The 18551-nt window shown below is 40.2% G+C and overlaps 1 protein-coding gene across 12 annotated transcripts in view; it reads left to right on the forward strand.

Annotated features, from left to right (window-relative positions):
- Nucleotides 1–18551, forward strand: part of BBX (BBX high mobility group box domain containing) — a 132020-nt gene that overhangs the window by 14701 nt on the left and 98768 nt on the right. For 8 of the 12 annotated variants that reach the window (XM_057373931.1, XM_057373933.1, XM_057373932.1 and 5 more), the window contains exon 3: nucleotides 1976–2065. The exons of 1 other annotated variant lie outside the window; for it this stretch is intronic. The gene's annotated coding sequence lies outside the window, so the exon portion shown is untranslated. Of the gene's footprint in view, nucleotides 1–1975; nucleotides 2066–3696; nucleotides 3718–18551 lie in introns of those variants that run through there. 3 more of the 12 variants (XM_057373943.1, XM_057373934.1, XM_057373938.1) reach the window with 2 other exon arrangements.

Genomic DNA, 18551 nt, shown 5'->3' on the forward strand with positions numbered 1-18551 from the left:
ACAGGACCAGGGGGAGTAGCTTCAAACTGAAATAGAGTMGATTTAGATTAGAYATTAGGAAGAAATTCTTTACTGTGATGGGACAACTGCACAGGTTGCTYGGAGAAGCTGTGGCTGCCCCATCCCTGGAAGTGTTCAAGGCCAGGCTGGATGGTGCTTGAGCAGCCTGGTCTAGTTGAAAGTGTCCCTGCCCATGGCTGGGGAGTTCAAGCTAGGTGATCTTTAAGGTCCCTTCCAACCCAAACCATTCTGTGATTCTGCAGTGTGGCTGATTTTATAATTACTGCATTTTCATAGAATTGAATTATTCTTGTCCTAATTTGYTGCTTCCTCCCCACACTCCCCCTTAGACATGTGCAATGTTGAGGCTTTCTTTCCTTTTAGAAAAAAGTATTGGAGCCAAGATTTTATCAGGAGAATTTTATCAGATATCTTTGACAGTGTTCTGTCTGAGATGTCTCAGAGAAACTGTTACTCCACATGTGCTTAGCAGTGTTATCCTGCTAGGTTACACTGAGATGGGCTACTGATCAGGCTTAAAAATCTCTATGTAAAATTCACTTTGGTCTGAAATCAGTTGATGTGAGCTTGTGCAATTCTACTGAGGCTGCTGAACAGAATTTGGCTATGTTAGTCTGGGGGATTGTGGCAAAATCAGCTAGGAGTGGTGTATGTTTAAAACACTGCTGTAACTACATCAGTAGCACTTAATCAGAAGAAGGAGATACCCTCACTCCTTTTATTTTTTTTATTAGGGGGCAGGGGTGGTGGTGGGTTGTGGTGTCCCATCACTGCAATTAAAACTCACTTCTTTCCCTTTCTTTGGAGAGTTGGTCAGATGCATCAACTKAGTAAAATAATCAACCAGCAGTCCATATTTAGATGATGGGCCGGTCTTTTTTTATTTTTTTGGAACAATTTTAAACTAAGGAACCAGAAGCATTTCTGCTAGTGCTGAACCAAAGTAGTGTCTCTGCCAAGCAGTCTGSTTTTGTGGTGGCCAAGCATAAGGGAGTGGAAAAGCAGGTGCACTGTCTTAGCCTGAGCACTCCAAGTTTGTGTAAGGTAAACTGCAGAGGAATGTCCTTTGTGAAGTATCATATATATTATGCACTGTCTGCAAAACAGATTTTGTCACTTCCCCAAGTACTTCTTCTCCCACACACCAAAAGTGATGGGGGCAGCTTACCATATGTGTGATTTTCCCAATCTCCCATCCAAAAAAGAGCCGTGCTGTTGCCCAGGAGCTGCACCCCATTAGGTGTAATCACTGTCATGCTGAGTTCAGTGAGAACTTTGTTACAGACTTCAGTGGAAATAAATTGTGGCTTATAAGAAAATCTTCATGGATCTCATTGAGGTTTCTTGAAGGATCATCTGTACTTTGCCAGTATAATGACACTGGTGATGGGTGTGAATTTCCCAGTTTTACAAATGTGGTTGAAAATATGCAGTAGCTARAGTATGCCACTACAGCCCTTTCACTATGGAGACCAAATAAAGCAGTTTGTCCATTTACAAACTTGGGGTGGTGATGGCTTCTTCCTGTGTAAACTGTTTTTCAGTCTCTGAAATAAAAACTTGGTAGTGAGTAGCAGGGCAGAAAGCTGAGAAGAGTGGTCCACATTATTTATTGGTTTGTTTTTGTTTTGTTAGCCCTGTCACATGGTAAAATGGCAGTTGCATTCATTGTGGTTGTGTTATGATACTTGGGGAAGTTTTACACTGAGGCTCAGTTTTGTTTGATTGTGAAGATCTAGAAAAAGATGCCTGTTTCTTTCTCTGGAGGGATGGACTTCAGGTTCCTACCAGAGAATCAAAACAATTCACTTTCTAAACAGGTGTATAAACACACTTTTAAGAGTGTGTACTGTAAGATGCAGGCAGTATTGTCATTTACATATTACATACTGTGTCAAACAGCTCGTTTTTAGGGTGTAATAACACTTTGCTCTTCTGTTGTGTACTTTTGCAGGCATCAACTAACTACATTTTAYAAACATTTCAGAACCAGTGCTACCCACCCCGGTTTTGCAGATTGCAGAGTAGACTCAGGGATGTTCAGGTAAGACCAGATGACTGATGGCAGAATCAAGTACAGAATTGTTAAACTTCCTGCAAGTTTCTAAATGACTGTTAAACTTAATACACCAACTACCTCTTCATTACTAAGATATCTATCTGCCCTATCCACATTGGTAGGTGAAAAAATGGTGACCTGTTACCTGTTGATTTCAAGCTTATTGATTAAGTAATTGTGAACTTACACACTTAAGAAATCTGTTAGCATCCAAGTTCAATTCAGTATTCATCCTCTACAGCTAAGAGCTTGTGCTGCCTGAAAGGAAAGTAACTTTATGGGTCAGAGCTTTTGGGCTTGGTTTTTTGTTCTTCCAAGCCAAGGTCTCTTCTTAAAGCAGTGCTATGTGAATATTGCCCTCTGTTCTTCCTAATTCTCTGAAAGTGACTTTTATACGGATGCACAGGCATGTTTTGTTTGTCATACAAGATGTGTGAAGATGATAGAAACATATTTTTGTTGATCCTAAGAATCAACTAAAATGTCCTGTTGCTAAGAAGGACTTTTCAAACCAGACTTCATCTCTACCTACATATTTCAGTGTGTTCAGTTCAGCTCTTCAGCCAGAGCTGCTTTCTCTAAGGATTSGAACAAGTGGCCAGGAAGGAAGTCAGCATTGTGGCAATGTGGGGTTTTGTGGGTACTTTGTAATTCAGGTCCCAAGTTTGAACTGGCAGTTTTGTGTTAAGTCAGTAACAAGGGAGCCTGGTGACTGACTTTCAAAGCAGATTAGACTGAGAATCCATGGATCTTGTGCTTTTGTTTATTAGGCAAGTTCAGAACTGTGGGCTTGTGTGCACCTGGGGTTTTAAACAACTTCTGTTTTCTCAGTTGGTATGCCATCTTGGGCATACCAGAATTTGATTTACAGAAAACTCTTAATATCTTGTTCACCTTCTGATTTCAAACTCAGCTATCTGTATGCTATGCTGTGACTCTGTAGATCCCAAGGGAGTTATCTCCCAACCTTGCTCTACAGTTCCAACTAGCACTATCAGGTTTTTTAACTGCTGACCTTTTTATAATGTGAACAAACTTGCATSTTTTGGACTGAGTTTTTCCTCTGTTGAGCTTATTCTTAGGACAGGAGCCTTGCAGGGTGTTCATCTGAGGGAAATGAGAAACATATTTTTATTCTAGTAATTCTGTCTGCAAGAAAAGGAAACAAAACAACTGAGAAAGAAATYCTAAAAAAAACCCACAAAACAAAAAAAGAGAAAACAGCCTTATAGATTTTGAGGAGCTTGGCCTGAAGAATGCTGGTCCTGCTTGTCATCCAAAGAATTGATTTTTATTTCACAAATACAAAAGTTTTTTGTTCCGTTCATTTTTAAGAATTGTGCTTCAGTTGTGGAGAGCACAAAGATCTTTATATACTTGATTATTTTAGGGCTCAGTCCTGCAATGCCTCTGTCATAGCAGTCTCGTTGAGCTGCTGCAGTTGCTGGATTGAAGCTGTACATGCAGCCAATCTTACAGGGGCCTGATCCTGCTCRGAGACATTTTGGCACAGATCCTTGGGCACGTGCACAGTTCTGGATAAGCTCTTGTGGCTTGGCATCAATGAAACAATGGTGAAGATGGATCTGATCATGTATTCTGGTTTGTGAAGCAGTGAGGCTCCACTTGGAAATCTGGTAAGGCAGGCTACATGCAGAAGTTTGGAAATTCTGTAACCTGGGCCACTTTTGGAGRCCCAGAAATCAGACAATTACATTCAGAACTTTACTCTTTTCCCCTTAAAATGTGAGACTAAACAGTTGACAGTGAAAGTAGGTAAATAAGGATATAGATAAAATGAAAAACAGAACTAAGTGGCCCAGTAGTGTTTGGTTTGTTTTGTGGGTCTCTAAATTTGTTTTTAAATACTCCTTTCTCCAGTTAATACATGAATAAAGTAATCAATTTATGTAATTTCTTGGATAGTTCCCTCAACCAAAGTTTGCAAAAGTCAAATTATGTTTTTGTAGAAAAATAAATATTCTGAGAAAATTTAAAACAAATCTTACCCTGACAGCTAGGGAGTAGTGTTTCAGATGGGAACCAGGCTCAGGCCATGTCATGACACTTCCTTGACCTGGACCAGATGCTTGTTTCCTTGGAGAACTCACAACTTTAGGCCCRGTTGATGATGTTCAGTTTTTGCTACTGATGTTCAGAATACTGTGCAATACTTTCAGGAAGAACTGAAAATTCATTAGGTACTTTTCAGACTGCTGCTGCTTGGGAGTCCTGTATTGTCAGGTCCAGCTGAGTTACACATATCAAGGAGAGGACGTCTGGTCAGGGTGTGAGAGGTGTGCTTATGCTTCCACTGGTTTCAGAGCATTCCGAAGAATAAGGTACAAGCTCAGTTCTTTGGTACTGCAATTAGACTRCTGTGGGCATGCAGACATGCAGAAAGTTAGTGCAGAGGTCTTCCTGCTGGATTAGTAACACTGCAGAAAACAGGACTAGTAGACAAATGAAATGAAAGTAAAAGGATATGGCATGTATGATTCACTTGTATCAAAGTGGAATTTCTTATAAGGTCCTGGTGTTTACTTCTTATGCTTTAAGGTGTTATTGAGACCTGCAGTGGGTGTTGGATCCSATCCATTTTGTTGCTAGAGCATGCTATTTCTTTTTCCCTGTAGCCAAGGACTGAAGGTGGCTCTTAGATACAAGTCTGCGGTTACGGTGAGACTGACATAACATCAGGGTGCTCCAAAGCAGGGAAAAATTTGAAGCAAATAAACTCTGTATGAGGAGGTGACTGTATTCTTAACACCCAGAGTGAGATAGAGAATTGTGGTGCCTGTCCTGTCCTTKCAAGGTGCTGGCTGTGTTGGGGTCAGGTTGAAAATGCCCTGCAGTGCTGATTGCCTTGTCCAGACTGATGACTCTTCTAGAGATTCYTACCAGTTTTTCTGTCTGGATTTGCTGTAGTGGATGGGTAAGGACAGCTGTGAGGAGCTTTTTGGTGCCCTCCAGACAGTCAGGACACAGACATTCCTCTGTCTGAGAGGTCTTCATGTTGGAGCTGAGGTGTGGTCAGAGATTGTTGTGGACACCCATGAACTTTGCCTTGTAAGTTAATTGTGTGGCTACTAGGACCTTAGAATATATAGAAGAGATAACGGGTTGTGTGTGGGGGAATAKGAGGCTGTCAGAGACAACTTCACTTCTGAAGTTACCAGGGAAGCTTGTGAGATCCTGATACTTTTTATTAAGTACATAGAATTTATGTCCCTCAGGTATGCAGTGCCAATTGCTTCATAGCCTGACATTTTGTTATTGTTTCAGTCCTGAGCAAAAATTCATTTTGTTTATGGATTAAAAGAGACATTTCTGCTGTATTTCCTTTGGCTATGGATCTGTAATTATTGTTTTTGCGTCTATTTATGAGCTACTAAGACCTTTAGTAGTAATGATTTGCTTTTGACATCGGGAAGAACTGTTCCTATTTCGAGTCTGTAGACAGTTTTTTTCTCTAGCAGAAGGAAGTTCCAAGGAGTTAAGTTTGCTACAGTTGATATCAAGCACACAGCATGCTAGATCTCCCAAATTCACTGAAGCAGTTGTGGGATGATGGAGGGGGAAGAAGTGCTCCCTAAGTGTTCTGCATCTGTTACAAATCACTCGACTCCAAGAACAGACAGGAGCAGGTTCATTGAGGCTGTTGATCAGGTTCATGGAGTCACAGCGTCTGCAATCCTCTGTGTTCTTTCAGTTTTGATATTTGGAGCAGCAGAGGTTTGGCCTGAACAAAAAGAGAACCTCATCCCTTCATAGTGTTAGCAGCTGCTGTTGTCTTTGCATCTCCATGAAGTGGGTGTGACAAGTTACCTGTCAGAGGGGCAGTKAGACAACGTGTAAGACACCAGGGTGAGGATCCATTCAGCTTCTTGTTACTATAGTGAAAAAGTTTTTCTGCTCTAATTCCATTACTCCTCTTTGGAGAATTTGGCTCATTCATGAAGTTGGCCATGTATGATAGAGGTGGAGATGGATGAGGAGAGAAAAAATGTAAAATAGAAAGTCAAATTGCAGTTAAAGTAAACACATAGAATGAGACTTTTTTTGGGASAACTAGACATGTTATCACCATGTTAAAAGTTAAACATATGCATAATTTTTGAGACTGGGGTTACTATTTGGTTTCAAAATTGCACCTGAATGTAAGGATTTTCAGTATAAATTTATGTTACTTCTGTGTGGAATCTATTTCGAATATGTGAAATTTACTAGTGGTGACAAGTATTTGATCATAATGTTATTTTAAACTTGGACGCATCAGCTTCCAAAATTTAGGATTCTTGACAGATTTTTAAATATTTAAAACACCCTCCATAAGATTACTGAATCCAGCAGTTCRACTATATAAACAATGCTAGGGATAATGAGCCAAAAAAAAATTCAAAATGGCATATTCTCTCCATGAATATTTCTCTCTTATTTTAGCATTCACCAGGGTGAATCACAAGAAAAGTAACTTCTGAATGTTTATTTGTTTTAACTCACTAGTTTATTGATGATGCAAGCTTTCAGGGAAACCCATGGAGTCCCACAAGGTGGCAGGAGCTAACTGTTCTATACTAGAGCCATTGTCTGAAGGAAAATAARGGTCATAAACTGTTTTGCTAGTGACATGCCTTCAGTTCATGAGCCAGTTATGCCAAAATTTTCAAAAAAACCCCACCTTTGTGTTTCTTAGATTTCTGAATAATTTTGGCAAATGAACGAGATTCTGTCCTCAAGAATCGTACTTCCCTACAGAAAATCCAAGCATTCTTTGTGAAGAAAACAGGACCTTTATTTTCACTAGGTGGTGGTAATTTTCTGATTATGTACATTGTCACTGTGAGTGGAGAACAGGGATKAATCCATGCAGGAACTTGGTGGTGTATGAGGTTCACAGTTAAACATTTGGCAGTGAGCATCCCTCACTTGCAAATTCACCTTGACACTGTGGGAATGCTGATCATGAGGTGGGATACAGGGCTGAGAAATTGCAGGAGTAAGGGAATTCTCTGCTGCTTCGTTGAGGCTGCAGAGATATTTTACTTTGGGAGCTGAAGAATTAAAATGTCATTAAAAGTGTCAGAGTTGGGGGACTATTGGCAGTAATTCAAATACCTTATCCTAGCTAGTGAGACTGTGTTGGTTAGTCTATAAAAACATAAGGCTGAAATTTATTTTTTTCTCTTCCCAGAGCCCCAATCTTTATTTAGGCTGCTGGATTTCTTATTCCACTTTTTTGGTTTTGTTTCCAGTTACCTGCTGATGGCCAGTACTTTCCTGAAACATTGTTTGATCAGGTTGTAAAGCCCTGCAAAAGAGCAAGGGAGTTAATMAAGAATGTCTCCTCAAAGGCATGATCTGAGACCTGTGGTTATATCCCCATGCTTGCTTAACCTTAWYTYWRRKTYCMARKYYYMWTTTTWAAAAATCTCTCTGGCCTGCCTTAGAAATCCAYGGACTTGAGGGTTTAAATTGGCAGAAGTAACACTGAAAGAAACAATAATAGGATGAAGTGATTTATCTCTGATTCAGCGGACCACAGAGTGTTGGCTTGAGAGTTGTGGATCTCTTGATTTGTGTTAAGAGACAGTATTTTAAATCAGCAAATGTCCATTTTTTTTTTTTTAATGAGAGGACAAATATGTATATTAACCAGGTATCTTTGGGAATGTGAGCGTTGCTGTTTATGTGGTTAGATAATGAAATTCAGTAGGATTAAGGTGAAACTGAGATTAGATAGCTTTCTTATACAGGAGACAGATATTAAGAATAAAAATAATTCAACTCCTATAAGAAATTAAAGTTTCTTCCATGCCAYTTGGTGTCAATTGCTTGTCATTATGATGTAGAAAAAAATTCTACATCATAGTGGGGATATCTGTAATAGCCATATAAGGTGAATTAAGTGGAAATCCTTACATGCCTGTATATGAAATAGTATTGATGGAAGGAACTTACTACACAATTGATTTTAAATGTTCTTAACTTACAGACCACCTGTTGCACTAGTATGTGTTGTCCAGTAAAAAGTAGTTTTTAAAAAAAAAAAAGTACTTGTACCTCACTAGTGACCAGGGTGATGGGACAAGATAGAGATCAGAGTTCTCAGCAGCTGCCACAGAGAAGTAGCATAAACCATTGTCTTGCCAAAATATGTCAGCTTCAGAAGCATTTCTTTTTATATACCTATTTGCAGGAATGCTTGAGATTTAGAAACTTCTTTGCATTTAGAGCTGACCTGAGTAATTTTAGTGGCTGCAGTCAGGTGATACTTAAAATTTCAAAATTTTGTGACTTGCAATGGTTACACCTTTCATTTGCCTCTAATTTGAAAGAAATTCTAGTTCTTACATGAATATCCTAAAATCATGATTAGAAAGTCAATAATGACCAAGGATTTAGCATTTGATGAGCATACTGCTGCAGTCTGTTCAATGCAGTTAAAAAGGTGCATGATTTACAGAGTTCTGGACCWGTAGGATGCAGGACTCTCAGCTGTGGATTATTAAGCAATTGTTACTTATTGAAACAAGCCTGGCTGTATTTGTCATTACTTCTGTTTGAAATTTGCAGTCACACAGGTGAGATAGATGCCTTGCTTTCATTGCAACTCAGAAGCAGTGGTCACTTATGTTGATGTGAAATACTTGAAAAAAACCCATGTACTTGTATGTATTTTTAATGACAAAAATCAGTTTCAGACTTTAAGATGGGAGAKCATGTATTACTGTGGTGGTGTCTGTGTTCAACAGTGTTCTTCAGGTGTAGTCCCAATATGCTGCCGATATGGCCCTTAATGTGGCTTGCAGAGAGTTTGCAACTGCTGCATGTTCAGACCACTGTGTCAGGGTAAAGTTTGATTTTTACCTTTCTTTATGCACAAAAAGTCAGTGTTCATGCTAATACCAGGGTTAGAAAGAGTAGTATCAGCAACTCATTTTAATTTGACCCCACAGTCAGTATGGAAAAGGGCTCTGGACTGTATAGTGAGGTGTCCTATTGGGCAAAGGAGTAGCTTTCCAGAGAACTGTGCATGCTGGGAGAGGGTGGTGTTTCTCAGCAGTGGCAAATGAATAATCATGAGAGATACCTGCTTTGTGGTGTACTTAAAATTGTTAAAGCGAACTGGGAGGCTTAGTAAAGATTATTGAATAGTTTGGCAATTGAGGGCAATTGCTGTATAACTCCAAATTAATCAGAGTATTATTAGAGGAACAGAAGTGGGAGGTGAAGAGGACTGCACAGAGCGTGGACCTCTCCAGTGCAGATATCTGCTTCCAGGAAACCCCAGGCCTTCCCTCCCTATCTGCCAAACCCTGTCTTAAATGTCTCAACTGTTTGTTGATTTTGGTTAATTCRGGGACAATTGGAGTTATCCCATCCACCAGATTCCCTGCTGAGGTGTTGAGTGCTTTCTCTTCTCCATGACCAGCTTGGGAATGCAGGGCATCACTGGCCTCTGGTAAATGCCCAATTCAATAATGAGTCCAGCCAGACAAACGGGCAAATATATACTGCCTATTTAGTAACAAAGCTAAGAGTTCTCTGCATCCCTCAAGTCTGATTTGARGGATTTTGAGGTCTAGAGAGTTGCCTGTGCAGCATGCAGGGTCTTTTAAAGAAGTGGAAAGATTCTTGATTATCAACTTTTTGGAAACACCTTGCTAAAATGTAGCATTTAAAAATACATATTGATAAAACCTGGCATCATCTCAAATCTTAAGAGTATGTCTTAGTTACCCAAGTGTGCTTTCAAATAGGCAGAACAAGTATCAGAATGGGCTTGGCAGTGATAGCGTGGAACTCTGTGCRTGCTAGTTTAACTTGCTTTGAGTAAAGGGAGGTTAGATCATGCAGTGCAGTTCCTGCACTTAGAGTTCCTGGTATTTGATTAGTTGGTTTAAATCAGGTTGCTGTGTCTAGGAGCTACCAAAACTRTCAAATCTCTGGGGCCAGTCACTGCCAGTTGCTGCTGATGAGACAAGGACGTTCCTTCAGGAGGCAAGATCTGGTTAGGCTGCAGTAACAACTCTCCCTGAGCTAGGAGGTTGCAAATCCTGTTTATGGGTTTCTTTTGGAGCACTGGATGTTGAAAACAGTACTTTCTCTTGGGAAATGATTATTCAATTAACTGGGTATTTATTCTGATAATAAGTTTTGTTGGTGTTGAAAGTRAAAACTAGTTGGGGATAAGATCCGCTGATTAGAGGGCTTGTTCCTGGATTTTATAGGAGTGGGAGGGGAGGATGAGCTTACTGCCTTTTGGTGCTCAGGGTAGAATTTTTGCCCTGCTTTTCTGCCCTTCCTTAAAAGAAGCTGTCATTGAAAACTAGAGTCCTTGGGCATGTATGTAAAATAGAGAAATAAGTCAGCACTGAGGCCAAGTTACCTGTGTTTATCTAATGTTTGCCAGCCCATTTAGTAACAAGGCTGTGTTTAGAATTCTCCCCAACCCTCCCTCCACTCTCTGGTAAAAAAAGGTAACATAAAAAAAAAACTAATAGAACAATTAGTGTGCTGAAAATTTACATTTGTTGACAGGGTTTCTGTTGACAGGGAGTTAATGCGTCTTGGAGTTTTATGTACTGCATTRGTTTACAAGTGATGCTGTTAAGTTCACAGGCCACATGTTCACCCAAGCAGAAGATCAAATTGTAGTGCTGGAATCAYTTTGATATAAATGCAAATGTTGGAGATGTTGAACTTCACCAGATCACTTGTTACAGGAGTCTCTTGCTCCTAGAGGAGTGCACTTGCCCTTTCTCAGGTCTTTTCRCGGCCAAACTTAAGAGTTGCTTTTGTTCTCCTTCCTTTTCCCAGGCTCTACCAGAATAGGGTGCCAGAGAGCAGCAGTGGTGATCAGCTAGCTGAGAYATGCAGGGATGCAGCTGATGACTTCTCTAGGGTTAAACAGCAGCATCTGGGACTTTTATGGTTTCCTGTGGCCCATTGTATCTTTCTGTTGCAGTTCAAAATGCATTGGTGGAGAAGTAGAAGTGGGTCAACTCCACAGCCACTGCATTTCAGAGTGTGACATTTTCATGTAAATAGCTCTTACTGCTAACCTGTGTTTAACTTCAGGAATGCAGGACAAATGCATTTGAGGAATAGGAGAGATTGTATCACTGGTAAACCAGTGTTGTATCCTGACAAGTATAGTTGTTTGTGRCTCTTTTCTATATAGAGCAAGGACACGGGATCCATAAAGCATCCTTTGGTAAAGAGTAGCYTGTCTTAAACATTTTCTTCCTGTTAGTTAGAAACAAGCAAAAAATAACCCCAGAAGCTGCTTGTATATGTTAATGCCATTACTGTGTTGTATTTATATGGGCAGTTATCTTCATGTAGATTGGAATCTGTGTTCCTTGCATTCATGCTGGGGTGGCAGGAAGAGAGCCACCCTYGAGCCACCCTCTTCTATGGTGTCCCACAGATGTATTTTAGACTTGAATGCAAGGAACCTGTATGATTTTTCTTGATGAAGAGGTCTGCTATGTTTCTTTGTGCATAAATCAGTACTTAGCACACTGCATTGACTTCTGGTGAGTGAACCTAGAATGTAAAAAGATAAAAAATTTAGTTTTGGGTATTTTTTTTTTGGGGGGGGGGGTTGGTGGGTAGTTTCATTTTTTAAGTAAAATGTGTATTTTAGCTTTTGTTAATCTGTTTTGTGTCCTTTTACAGTAAAGTAAAATGTTGCAAAATAAAAACTTCCTTTAGCCTGAGTCCCACACAAACACTGTGGAGAAAAMCACTGACCAGAGCATAAAATAGCACCTTTTTTGTAATTTAATGATAAAAAATCACATTTAGTTTTAGATAGTATGCAGAAAAAAGGGAAACTTTTAGAAGAGACCACGTAATAGCTACTGGTTTACATCTGGCTTTGGTCTCAGGTCCTCAGACAAGAGTGGRCATCATCACAAGTTGATGTCACAGCAGATCTTTTGCTCTGATGTATGAAACAGCAAGCAGCACTTACTACTGGAGATGAAATGACACTTTGTTTTTTTTAAGTGAGTTTGCAATTTGCAARCTTTTGCAGAAGCACCTTGAGTTCAGTTTGTTTGCTGTTATTCAGAGGAAGTAGTTGTTGGTAAAACACGACAACAGCTAAAGATTGGGCGGCATCTCGCAAATCCATATAGGGATGGTTGAAAATTTTACTTTATTTGGTGGACTTTCATGTTGGCTACTATATTTATATAGTGCATTCACGCTGGCATAACCCCCCCATTCCTCATGTTTCCAGGGAGGAGTCCTCTGTCCTTGCTCACAGCTGTGGTGGCCTTGGCTGGGGCCAGCCATCCTCCTGCAGTTCTGCTTCCCAGGGCTGGCTGTGCCAAAACCACGATGTGCTGCTRGAGCCCTGCGGGCACCCTGGGGCAGGGCGGGGGCCTGGGCTCTTGTGCCATGGGGCAGAGGAGGCTGTGGAGGTGGGAGAGACCCGWGGGTTAAAGCGGTGTGAGGACAGTAAAGGTCAGGCAGGGCTYGCTCTTAAATAAAACTGAATGAAAATTATTTCCCTGCTGCTTTTGCTGCCCTGCTCRCTTTTCCAGAAATCATGTTTAGGGAGGAAAATATAACCTGAATATGCCAGGAACGGGATGGCAACCCACCTGCAGGGACCTGACCTCTCCTCTATGCTCGCTGCCTCTGTCTCTTGGTGCTGCCAGAGAAACTGATCTCATCTCCTGCCGTGGCTGGCACAGCTGCCCACAGAGGCAGACAGAATATATCTCTTTAGGTCACTTCCTTGTTTTCTGAATCTTGCCCACTTTGTTCTCCAGCTTCTTCCAGTGCCTACAGAGGTCTGTCGTATTTATGAACCTTAAATCTAAAAGGAAATCGAAAGGTCACAGATTACATCCCTAAACAAAGCTAAACTTCAGAATTTTGGCAAAAGTGATACCAGTGGGCTYGAGCTCCAGAGATCTGAGCTCTAGTTTTGGTGCTCAAGTCTTGCATGGCACTTGATCATTATCTTAGTATACAAATAGGTACCCAATTGGCTTTCTAATATGCAGACTAATATTGAAACCTGAAGAAAATTACAAATGTGTCCTGAATGTAAAATTCAAGTTGCTGTCATGGTTTTTCAGCATTTCATTAAAATAAGTTAATTCTGAAAGATTTATATATATGCATATTAAGATTTTAATTCRATGAAATACTTAGTGAATGAGATGTGAAACTGGAGGGAGTGTGAGGTTTTTTTTCCCTGCAGAAAAGATGGCAATATTTGGCCCAAACACTAGAGGATTCTGTAAAAACAATTACACATACTCTAAAGGAAATATTTCAAATAAATAGTTGTGTGTAGTGACTGTTTCTAATTGGGCTTGATGTTTTATCACAATTAGTTTTCCATTTAGGAAGGAAGATAGGAACCATAAAACTTTATGCAAATTAGCAGTGGCATAGCTTTCTTTTCAACTGCTCTTTGAGTCTTTTCCTGTCTTTTAAGAATATGTTTGCTAAATACTGCAGCAGTGCATCTAGGAAGAAAACTGGGTTGTTTGGAAATCAGAAGTATATGTCCTAATAAATAGTCTCTGATGGAACTAGAAAATAGAGAAGATTTTATAGTAATGGAAGTTTATTTTTAAAAGTTTGGATTGCATTTTAACCTCATGGAGAACAGCTGTCATTATTCTTGAAGCGAAAACTAGACAAAACTGTCCTAATTTTAAGAAACCTTGATACTGGAAATGTGTGGGGCTTTTTTTGTTAGAAGTTATACATGATTTTACGTTTCGGGAAGTAAATTTCTGCACCTGTAAATTTGCCAGTAACTTGTTCTGCTAATTTTAAAAAGGGGGTAACAGTGATAGGATTTTATTCTGCCACACTGTATGTAGTATCTGTGTACCTTCCACCTATAGCAGAGAAGAACTGGGATTTAAGTTCTCAGGATAATAGTGTGGGGGAGGGATAAGAAGGGACTGCRTGCTGCTTGTTGGTAGGATTGTTGGCTTGGGTATTTCATGCATTATTGAGGTATGACGTTTGTACCTGAAGTTTTTCTGATGCTTGTGGTGTGTGGGTGTGTKSAGCAGGTAACAGGGCAGTGGCTTTCTGTGATGGGAATGTGCTGGTAATATACTGCATACTCAGAGGGCACTGGTGTRTATGTGTGCATATATGAACATATTTGATAAAACTTCTAAGAAGTGCTGAGATCCAGGAATAATAAAAATGGTGATTCTGCTATTTCTGAATACACAGATTGTTGATGTTTTCTGGAATGTTGTATGAATTGATGTATTTGTTTAGTCTTATATTATAAGAATAGTCTTATATATAACACTGTGGTATTGCAGTGTTATATAAGCAGTGGATTGGGAGATTGCATCCATTTTGAGATGAATAGTGACTTTGTTTAGATTTAGCAATTAAAATTGTATTTCTTCATGGAATTGGAATAAAATGTGGMGCTTCAGTTGAGATGCTTCTTTATTAGCATTGCTGCAACACTCTCTTTGTATATGTGAGCACAGTTCTGGTGTGAACTTRGAGGAGAGACAGTTACAACAGTAGACTGAAATTGTAGATTTGATTGGAGGATTGTTTGGATGTCTTCACTGATAGTCACTTCCAGGTTAAGTTTTGGAGTGTTTTAARCATACTCTCAAGATATTTGTTTGTTTCATCAATTTCATTGTTTGCTGCTGTATTTCTTTGCTCTTTAGCAGGAGAATACCTTCAGCCATGCAAGATTAATCAGTGTTACTTTTTCCCTTTCTATCTTCTTTGACCAGATCTTCKCCATCTTGGTCACTTACTAAGTAATTTTAATGCCCATAAAGTACCAGAGCAATAAACCAGGAGAAGTCATTCTGTCACGTCAGTTTGGGACAAGATAGATGTAGTGATTGGAGTGAGTAAATTTGAGTGATCAAACTGCCTCTGGCTTGGGTAGTATTGAATAAAGAGACAGTTTGGTGCCTAATCTCCACCTGCTGTTAATATAGGGAATGAGAGGTAAGAAATTGTCACAKAGAAATTTATTTTGACAACTGTAGTTTAAGCAATACAAAACTTCAAGTTAGTTTTAAAACAGTAACTGCTTGACTGAAAGTGCCTGGACTTGTAAGTGTATAAATAAGTTTAAAGCACAAGAGTGCTTTACCCGCACTTGTAGGTGCTTGCTAGTTCCTTCCTTATGCCTTCTTCTGAGGTACTTTTGTAGGTAGTAGCTAAAGGATGATCCCTTTTGACCATGTTCAGGCTTTAAAAAAAAATGTATCTGTGTGCAAGAAAAAAAGCTGACGCAATTTAAAATACTGGGTTTGCAATTTTTTAAAAATTCCTTTAAAAACATTTTTAAAGTGTCCTGTAGATACAGATGCCTGAAAAATGARTGTAAGGCTACCAATGGACTAGTCTTAGTTCCTTTAGCAGACCTGTAGGAAGGAATGACTGCAATGTTAAAAACTGCTCRTGTGCTGCTCATGTATCAGTACTGCAGTTGGAGACCCCTGACAGGGTAATAACACTGTCAGCAAAGATAATGCCAGAAGTCTAACTGTTTGGTAGTGTTAAACACAAACTGTTTTTCTTTGAGAAGCGTGGTGGTATACTATGACTTCCATAGTCCTGGCCATGAAATCCTACTGTAATGGTAAACTTTGATTTTAAAATGTACTAGTTCTTTTTTTTTTACCTCAGTCAAGGAAACTTTGGAGAGACAAAGAAGCAGAGAGGAATTATTTGAAGTACAAGCAGATACTACTGTAGTTGCTCAAGGAAGTTTTTGGTGTAGAAAGGCAGGGTTAAAGAAATGGAGATTTTTGTGCTAAGAACAATGCCAATACTTCAGCCTGTCTTTCCAACTTTTTCTTTGCATGACTTGTCATCTTAAGATTCTTTTAATAGTAAAAGATGGACTGGTAGAGGAGGGTCTTTCAGAATTCTTTTTAGTAATTTGCAAAATAAATAATAGCAAGTTACTTACAAAGATGTGAGAAAGTGTTTTATTTTGTTACCAAGTCAAGATAGACTGAAGATGTGCCTTGGTTGATGAAGATGTGCCTTAAGTGACTTGTTAGTTAACTTTATAACAATGGTCAATGATATTTATTAGCTACTAAAAGTACTTTTTTTTTTTTAACAAAGTGCTTCTGTTGCTTTCGAGGTTGCTGGAATAAATTGTCCTTGTCTGTCATGTCAAGAGTGCCAGAGATTGCTCTTCTGTATGTAGTGAAATTCTCTCTCCCAGCTGTACCTGTGTACTTGAACTGAAGAAGTAGAGGGAAGGAAGGAGGCTGTACTGTGCACTGTAACAATGCATACCTCTCTGGTAATGGTGAGGACTGAGAAGTGGCTTTTCAAAACTGAGTATCTAATTGAGAAGCAAGGGAAAGCAGTGCTCAGTGCTGGAAACYGCTTCTCTGAAATACACAAAATAACCCTGGAATTGGTGGTGGGCTTGTGAGCTCATTTATCTGAGGTGTTGTGGACTCCCAGAGCTGTGAGTGATACTGTGCAAGTGTTGGTTTTAATCTGAAGAGAAGCCCAGGGCACTGATGTAACAATAATTATATCAGAAAAGTCTTGGGAGTATCTTTGCCATTTCTCTTAAGTTGTTTACTCTTAAGAGCTCTTTCCTGTATTTTCACCTGGTCTGTTGTTGATCCACACACCACCCCAGTGCAATATCCCATGCAGATTTTGTGATTTCTTGATTTTAATACTCATTAAATCTGTTCAGCTGAGTCTGTTAATAACATCTGCAGTTTTGGTATAGTTCTGGCTTTAAGCTGTATGTTTCCCTAGTAAGGAAGCAGCTGTGTATCTCTCCAGTGCTAACAGTTTTCCTCAAAAATAATCATTAAGTACTCCTGGGAGTGAAACTAGTGTCTCAGTTTATGACTGAAAAGGGTTAAAGCTGCCAAACTGCAGGGACACTAGAGTGCAGAAACAGCATTGATATGAAGGTGGATAGGATGAGGTGTGTTGCTGCTCATACTCTGGCTAGCCTAGCCTGCATGCTGAGATTTAGGCTGCCTTTAGTCTCCTTGTGCCTCTTGTGATGTTGCTGCAGCACCTGAAGATCCTGCTGCAATGAGGCTTTGCATCCGTTCGGTCGGAGCTGTAGGCAGGGATGTTTGTCTGCATCAGTGACCTTCAGCTTCCAGCCTGAGGATCCAGCCTAACTGCAGGCACCAAAGGCAGGCTGTGAAAGCCTGGGAAGGCTTGAGACAAAGCCATGGGTCCTSTCTGTCCACTCTTGGACATGAAGGCCACAGGCCCTGGAAAGAAGCCAGGAGAGGTGTGATTATGTCTCTAGCTCAGTCTAGGTTTGGCAGCAGACTGAGTATAGGATATACTTGGAAACAGTGTCAAAAAGTGAACAAGACATGATGAATTTCAAAGGAGTCATTGAATGCTTTCTTAGAAGTTGCTGGGTTTCATAATCTGGAATGGAATCTTCCAAATGGGATTTAGACATGCTACAGGTTCCTATTCTGAGCAGACAAGAGAAAATATATGAAGGAAGTGGTAAAAATTGATGGGCCACCTTGCCTCTGTTTTCCTTTTCTCTCTGAGGACATCAGATGGGATTTTTGAAAGTGTAAGAACTTCACTTAAGCTGATTTACTATTTTATTTTGGCCCTGTATCTGCTCTATACCCACCAGTACAAAAGACTCTCCATCTTGCCATGCAGAGCTAATYAGGCAAAGCATTCAGACCTGGACGAGAACAAGACAACTGTAAAAGCCATGCAGTGTTCCTGCTTACCTCCACAGTCTCAGAAAAGCCCTAAAAGCATGCAGATTGTCTGCTTTTGACTAAGAGGTATAGATCACATCCTRGCTGTGCGAGTGTTAGGAAGATCTACTGACATGCTTTTTCCCCTTACAGATTTTAATTACTTTGAAACACTGATGGCACTCGTGGTAGTCAGTCCACCCTCCCTCGTAGGTTTGTTTTTTTGGGTTTTTTGTGTTTTGTTTTCCAAGCTCACGTTTATTTAGAGCGTTATATATTCGTGGGGTTTTGTAACTCTATCCCAGCGATAGAAACCAGCCTTGCTCCTGAGGAATGTGGGGGACAGGCAGGCAGCAGAGGCAGAGCCCGACTCTTGCAGRGGCCAGGATAGCAGCGTGTCCCAGAACCAGCCTTCCTGGGGAGCCAGCTCCTGCAAGGGAGCAAGCTCGGYTGGCCTGCCTTCCCTTGGCAAGGGGAGCCCTGCGGAGCTAGAGAGTCCTTACAGGGTGGGAGATGCTGTTGCGGAGGTTAAACCCTGCTTCGAGTCTGAATTTGGAGTTTGAATTTTAGCATGAAAAGCCTTTCAGTTCTTGAAGCTGAATTCCTMAAGAAACCCACCCCCTTTTATCTTTTAAACTTCATCGGAAGTTAGTTATGCACTAGACGCKGCAGTTCAGTCTTTGAGAAGGTCCCATCATCTGTTGCTTTCGGCACGCCAGAGTTCGCCGCAGTTGCGGAGCCGGAGCGTTGAG

Source organism: Malurus melanocephalus, unplaced genomic scaffold, assembly GCF_030028575.1.
Source record: "Malurus melanocephalus ecotype Western Australia unplaced genomic scaffold, MMel_1.1 scaffold_210, whole genome shotgun sequence".
Lineage (NCBI taxonomy): Eukaryota > Metazoa > Chordata > Aves > Passeriformes > Maluridae > Malurus > Malurus melanocephalus.